Genomic DNA, 6,896 nt, shown 5'->3' on the forward strand with positions numbered 1-6,896 from the left:
ACACTGTCTCTCAGGAGTCCTACTCCTGCCCTAGTCGGGGAAACTCAGCTCTGAGCCACTTGCATGGAGAAGGCAAGTGTGTAGGGTGGAGGGTGGCAAGTTCTAGCTCCTATGGGCTAAGAAACAGTGCCTCTAGGGTGATTCCTGACTCAAGAGGAAACAGAAACCTCTCTGAAGAAAGGCCATCAGGTACAGGTCCCACCCCCTGTCTCCACAAGGGCTTTCTGGTCTAGCTCCCTGGAGGAGCCTGGTGGGGAGGAAGGGCAACCTGCCGCTACCACTGCTTGTCTTGCACCAGAGCCTCAGGAGTCAGATCCCAAGTTACACTGCCATCTCCCTTGCTGCAGCCTGCAGAGCCCACAGCCAGGGCTGGCTTCCTGGGCATGTGACCTGCGCAGTCACACAGGTCCCCACGCTCGGTCTAATGCCCAGCTGTTGCCGTCTTGAAAGTCTTGATCTTGTTCCAGGAGCTCCACACTTTCATTTCGCACTGGGCCCTGCAAATGATGTAGCAGGTCCTGCCCAAAATATCAAGAATGCTCAGAGCTGACAGGGTCCCACCCCCTCACTGTACAAACCAGGAAACCAAGGCCAGGGAGGCGAAGTGTCCTGGCTGAGGTTGGAGTCAGGCAGCAGTTCAGGTGGGGTGGTGGTAGGAAGGGGTCAGAGGTTCAAGGACCAGGCTGTAGGGGCCGTGCCATTTCATAGCTCCACTGTGGGAGCTCCCCAACTCCTTTCTCTCCCAGCCCTGGGGTCCAGCCTGGGGACCCCCATGACAACAATGCTGAGTTCAACCCTGACCCCCTCAGTGGGGACTCCTCCCCCACGGCCCCTAGACCACATCAAATAGTAGCCCCTTTCTGTCCAGCTTTCAGCCCAGGATAGAGATGTAGATGTGGGGATGGAGGTGGGAAGGGAGATGGGGATGTCACTCCCACACTTACCCCATGCTCACCCCAGGGACTCCGTCTCTTCTGCACCCTGAGCGAGCATGGATACCTCACTGAGGGAGGGGCTCCTGAAGCCAGGAGAGAAGCCACTCCTGGCTTTGCCAATGACCCAGCTGGTCCAGTTTCCCCCCCACCCACCTCTCCCTTCTGGCTTCAGGGACAGCCCCAGAAGGGCACAGTCCTAGGGAACATCAGCTTCCTGGCTCTCCTTCTTAGCCCCACCTGCCCTGCCCGTCGTTACCCTCTTGTTACAATCACAAGCAAGTCAAATCAACTTATAATTATTAAGTGCCTACTGTGTCTAAGGCACTAGCGATATCGTCAAACCTCTACTCCCCCAGCATCCCCCCCACCTCTTCCCATCCCCAGTCTCCCAGCCTTCTTGCCGCCCACCCAGCCCAGTCCCCCCTAACCCCTTACCCAGTGCCTGCTAGGTTTCCTCCTTCCGTCTGACTAGTGCTGGAAGACTGAGCTGAGTCCTGAACACAATGGCCCGACCCCCTCTCTCTGTCCCCTCCTCAGGGCAGAGCGAGCGCCAGACAATGGCCCGCCCCCTCCGTTCTGAACTGTCAGCTCTCCCGCTCCCTTACCTGAAGCTTGGAGCGGCCTCCGTGTTTCCCTCCCCCTGGAATGCCAGGCTTCCTGTCTCCCAGTGCCTTCGGCCCTGCCACACCCCCACCCCCCATCCCCAACCCCATCCCGCCTCACTCGTCCTCAGTCACCATGGCAACTGCATCTCTAAGTGGGAGGGACTAGAATCTCCCCATATTCTTCCTCCTCCTTCCCAGTGTCCCCCTGCGCCCCACCTTCTGCGGCTCCTGGATCCACATGTGTGGAGGAGGCAGGGCTCCGGATGTGGGGGGAGGCAGGAGGGGGCACACTAACCCCTGGGGGTCCTTGCTCAGCTCCCTTGCCCACCGTCAGGCAGGCACCACAGTGCAGATGTTCCCCAGCTGGGTTCAGGGGGTCAGTTGGGGCCATTTCTCCTTTATGGTCGGTTTCTCTGTGTTTTCCCCATTCTCTCGGGAACTGTGTATAAGTAAGGGGGTCACACCTGGATGCTGGTCTGCCTGACCCCAGGCAAATTTTTGAGTTTGCCAATGAGGATGCAAATGAACCCACAAATATCTATGCAAAGAAGCCAAGAGACAGGGTCTCTGTCAAGAAGCCCAAGAAGCCCTCTTCTATTAATATTATCCTGGCTTGATGGCAAGGGCTCCATTGCCAGGTTCAGGTTCTGCCATTTCTTACTAAGCCACTTTACCAAGAAGATGCCAGAAGCCTTCTTTGGCTAACCCCCTGAGACCTATTAGGAGACAGTTTGTGCTATAAGAGGAGGGATTGAGGGAAGACTTCAGAAAGGACTTTCCAGAGGTCCAGATGAGATAGGGCTAAAAAGAGACAAGCCTGAGCTGGATTCTTTCCCATCTGTGAGGCAAGCAGGGGTCTGGGTGGAAGCTTTGGGAGCTGGGCCTGGTGTCCTCTTCCAGGCCTGATCCTGAGCCACTGTTTGCCAGAGTTCCCTCCTGTTCCCCCTGGGCCTCAACTTCTTCACTGGTAAAATGAGGAGTTGAAAAAGCCCCTTCCAGGGGACTTCCCTGGTGGTCCAGTGGTTAAGACTCCATGCTTCCACTGCAGGGGGTGTGGACTCGATCCCTGGCCGGGGAACTAAGATCCCACATGCCCTGTGGCCAAAAAAAAAACAAAAAGGAAAAAAGAAATGGAAAACAAAAAGCCGCTTCCAGGTTGGCCTCTCTCCGCCTGTGGGAAGATTGTGAGAAAAGGTATCATGGGACTGGGGAGCAAGAGCCCTGGATCTGGGGCTTCCCTGGTGGTGCAGTGGTTGAGAGTCTGCCTGCCGATGCAGGGGACGTGGGTTCGTGCCCCGGTCCGGGAAGACCCCACATGCCACGGAGCGGCTGGGCCCGTGAGCCATGGCCACTGAGCCTGCGCTTCCGGAGCCTGTGCTCCGCAATTGGAGAGGCCACAACAGTGAGAGGCCCGTGTACCGCATAAATAAATAAATAAAATTTTTAAAAATTAAAACAAAAATAGAGCCCTGGATCCCAGGCCTGCATACCTATAACTTGCTGTGTGATCATAGGCAGGGCACTTGCCCTCTCTGATTCACATAGGTAAAAGGATGGCTTTCCAGCTTACCTGGAAGCAGCTTGGCTTATCTCTAGTCTTAGTATTTTTAGGAAGAAGGAAGTGAGTGTGCTGGTGCCGGCCCAGGGCAGAGAGTTTCACAGGCCAAACCTGGTTCCCCTTTAGATTAGGTCTGGGTTGGGGTGATGGGTGAGCATATCTGTCCGGGGCAGGGCAAGAAGCGTCTGTGGTGAAAGCAGAAGTGGACTGAGCAGAGCTGCTACCACTTTCCCCCACTTCCTGACATGCCATCCTGTGTGCCCTCAGCCCGAGGCCCTTGGGAACTCAGAGGGGGCCTACAGGCTCTTCTTCCCCAGGACTGGGACACACGGCAGGAGGGGAAGAAATGATTTGGAATCAAGGTGGCAGGGATTAGAGGAAACTGGGCTAGGGCAGGTTGGACTGCAGAACGACTTTACACCCGGGGGTGTCCTTGGCCCCCATCTCTTTCCCTTTTAGGGGAATTGCTCACAGTCTCTGTGGCAGAACTGGAAGGGACTACATTTCCATTTTTGAAAAGGGAGTAAAGTAGGGGGGGTCTACAGCCCCCGCCCCCAGCTCCACTTCGTTCCAGGTTACCCAGCTGGGCTTCGGGGAACCTCTCCTGGCTTTGACATATGGAAATCAAAACTTGCAGGCAGGAGCTAAGTTGTCTTGACGAGGGAGCAGGGGCTTAGTCTCCGGTGGGGACTGTGGCTGTAGTTAGAAGTTTGCTGGGGTACGCTGGACTCCCAAGTCCCCTGTGTCTAGTTCACTGGGGTAGAGAAAGGAGAACCTTTCTACAGCCTAATCTCCATTTCTCCTGCTGAGGCACACACAATTCCATTTACTCTGGTTTGCTTAGCCTCAGTTTCCCCATCTGTGGAAAGACGGCGTCAGGGCCCTATGTCTTTAATTTCAGGAAGAGCAGGAAATGGCTGGATGGAGGTTAGCAAATGAGGGTCCCAGGAAAATAAGATGGGGGAGTGAAGGGTGAGGATACCCAGGCATCCTGCCCCCTAGGCTCTGTCCCTCAAGATACCTGGGGCTACCCTTCCCCCAGTCCGAGGCCGGAGGACCACTCAGAGGGCCCCCTACATTATCCATTGAAGTTGGCACACAGATATTCCGTGTCCATAGGGCTAGGAAACTGACATCCCACGCCACCCCATCCCACCCCAGGGACCACGGTCCCCCTTCCCCACCACTTTCAAGCCTTACCCCCAGCCCAGCAGTGGAGACCCTAACCCAGGCGTCCAAGACTTCCAGCAGAGTCTGTACCGGGCAGGGGGCGGAGCAGAGGCAGGCAGGGCAGGGGGAGGGGTGGGGGCCCTGCCAGCCCCCTCCAGTGCCCCAGTTCCCAGGCAGCTCTTAAAGGGACCAAGGAGAATTAGCTAGGGGCAGCTTAAGGGGGTAGGTGTAGAGGAAAGTAGGTGGTGGGGAGAGGATTAGGTTTGCCAGGGACAGGAGGGCCAGAGTAAGGGGCCTGACACATCCTCTATTCCCCTGGAAAGCCCCAGACTCCTCAGTCTAGCCCTTTCTTCCTCCCATACGACCCCCATTTTGGCCACCCAGCTTATGACTACCACCTCTTCGAATCCTGGCCCCTATTCCCCTTGGGCCCTTGCCCACTTCCTCCCCCCTTCCCCATATTCGTGCCACCTCAGTCTCCGGTGAGAGCTGCCAGCTGGCACTGACTGGTACTAAGCACGGAGAATCAGCCCAAGGATTGTAAGGGACTGAGGCCTGGCCCCAGAGGGGGAGGGGAGGCCAGCACCTCAGAGTCAATTTAGGGTGGGGGAGGGCAGGAGGCACCTTCCCCTCTCAACTACCTTCTAAGTCTTGTTTCCTCCGCCCCTCCCTGGGTAGGGGTCACTGAGGTGCTGGGGAGGCTAAGAGACAAAGGGTCCTGGCTCAGCCCCTCCCCCTCCTACTCCCTGATCAGCTGTCAGGGTGGTGACATAGAAAAGGAAAATGACTTAACCAGTTACCTCTGGCCCTGGAGGGGCAGGGGGCAGCTGAGAGAGACATATAAGTAGAGGGAAAGAGAAGTGGAAACTGAAAGACAGCAGTGAGCCAGCAGAAAATCTCAGTTCTCACATCACTGCTCTGCTCAAAAATCCCCCCTGGCTCCCCAGTGCCTGTGGAATTAATTTCAAACTCCCTGACTGGTGTTCTAGACCTCCTCTCATCCCTTCGGCCTGGGAAGGCTCCGCCCAGTCCACTTGGACCCTGCCTTTCCTCAACTTTCAGTTTAGTCTCCATGCCCTACCTGGGGTGGTATTTCTCCTCATTTCTACCTGATAGAAATGTTCCATGCCCTCCCCACAAAAGGACCCCTTCCTCTGTAAAGCCCTCCTGGGTCCTCCCACACTATTCTGAGTTGCCACAGTGTTTTCTGGGAATCAGGAGTCCTGGAGTGAGCTGGGTGACTTCAGGTAAACCTCTCTTCTCTCTGGGTCTCAGCTGCCTCACTTAAAACGGGAATACTAACAGTCTGCCCCCTATTGTTTTGGAAGTAATTTGGCTAAAGGTCTCAGGTTCTGCAAAAGTGCTCCCACTGAGTCTATTTCTGAGTCTATGCAGTTACAAATACTTATAAATCACCTACTATATTGTCAGACACTGCACCAGGTACTGGGGATTCAAAAAGACAAAAACACCTATTCTCAGGTGTATGTATTCCAGTATGGAAGACAGAAAATGAACAAATATACAAACAAAATATGTCCAGTGATGATAAGTGCTCTGGAGAAAAACAAACCAGGGAAGGTAGCTCAGAATGAGGAGGAGGATGCTATTTTATTAAATTTTGTCCGGGAAGGCTTTATTAGGTGGTGACATTTGAATAGAGACCTGAAGAAAGTGAGGGAACAAGCAAGCAGATATTTGATGGGAAAAGGGGTCCAGGCAGAGGGAACCACTAGTGCAAATGTCCTGAGGCAGTCATGTGCTTGGTGTGTTCTAGGAATTACATGGGCAGTCACTGCAGCTTAAGTAGAGTAAGCACGAGGGAGAGCCGTGAGAGACGAGCTGGAAGGGTCGTCATGCCTGGCTTTGCATGCCATTTAGAGGACCTTGGCTTTTACACTGAGTGCTTTGGGAAGGCTCTGGAGGGTTCTGAGCAGAGGAGTGACCCAACAATTAAAGGACCACTCCGCTGCTGTGTGGAGAATAAAGTGTATTGAGCAAGGGCAGGAAACTAATGCCATAACCCAGACAAGAGATGGTAGTGGTGGTGAGAATGAACTGGATTCCAGATATATCTTAAAGATGGAGTTGGCAAGATTTACTAATGGACTGAACATGGGGTATGAGAGGACAAGAGGAGTTAAAGACAAACTCCAGGGTGTTTGGCCTGAGCAACCGGAAAGAAGAGTGGTCATTGGCTGAGGTGGAGAAGATTATAGACAGAGCAGATTAGAGTGGAGTGGAGGTGTAGAAATCAGCATATCGGTTCTGGACATGTTAACTTTGAGAGCCATTAGACTGTCAAGTGGGTATTCAGGTCTGGAGTACAGGACAAAGGAATGAGCTAAAGGTATAAACTTGAGAGTCACCAATATATGGATGGTATTTAAAGCCATGCACCTGGAGGAAGTCTCTCAGGGCCTAAGTGTAGACAGAGGAGAGAAGAATTGAGCCCTGGGTCACTCCATCCATCAGAGGTCAGGGAGAAGAGGAAGATTCAGCAATGTTAGCTGAGCAGTGACAAACAAGGTCAAGGGAGATGAAGACTGAGAAGTGGCAGCTGGGTTAGCAATGTGCAGGTCATGGGGACCTTGCAAAAGCAGTCTTTTGGGAATGAAGGAGGAAGCA

The sequence above is a fragment of the Orcinus orca genome, chromosome 1 (genome assembly GCF_937001465.1).
Source record: "Orcinus orca chromosome 1, mOrcOrc1.1, whole genome shotgun sequence".
NCBI classification, from domain to species: Eukaryota; Metazoa; Chordata; class Mammalia; order Artiodactyla; family Delphinidae; genus Orcinus; species Orcinus orca.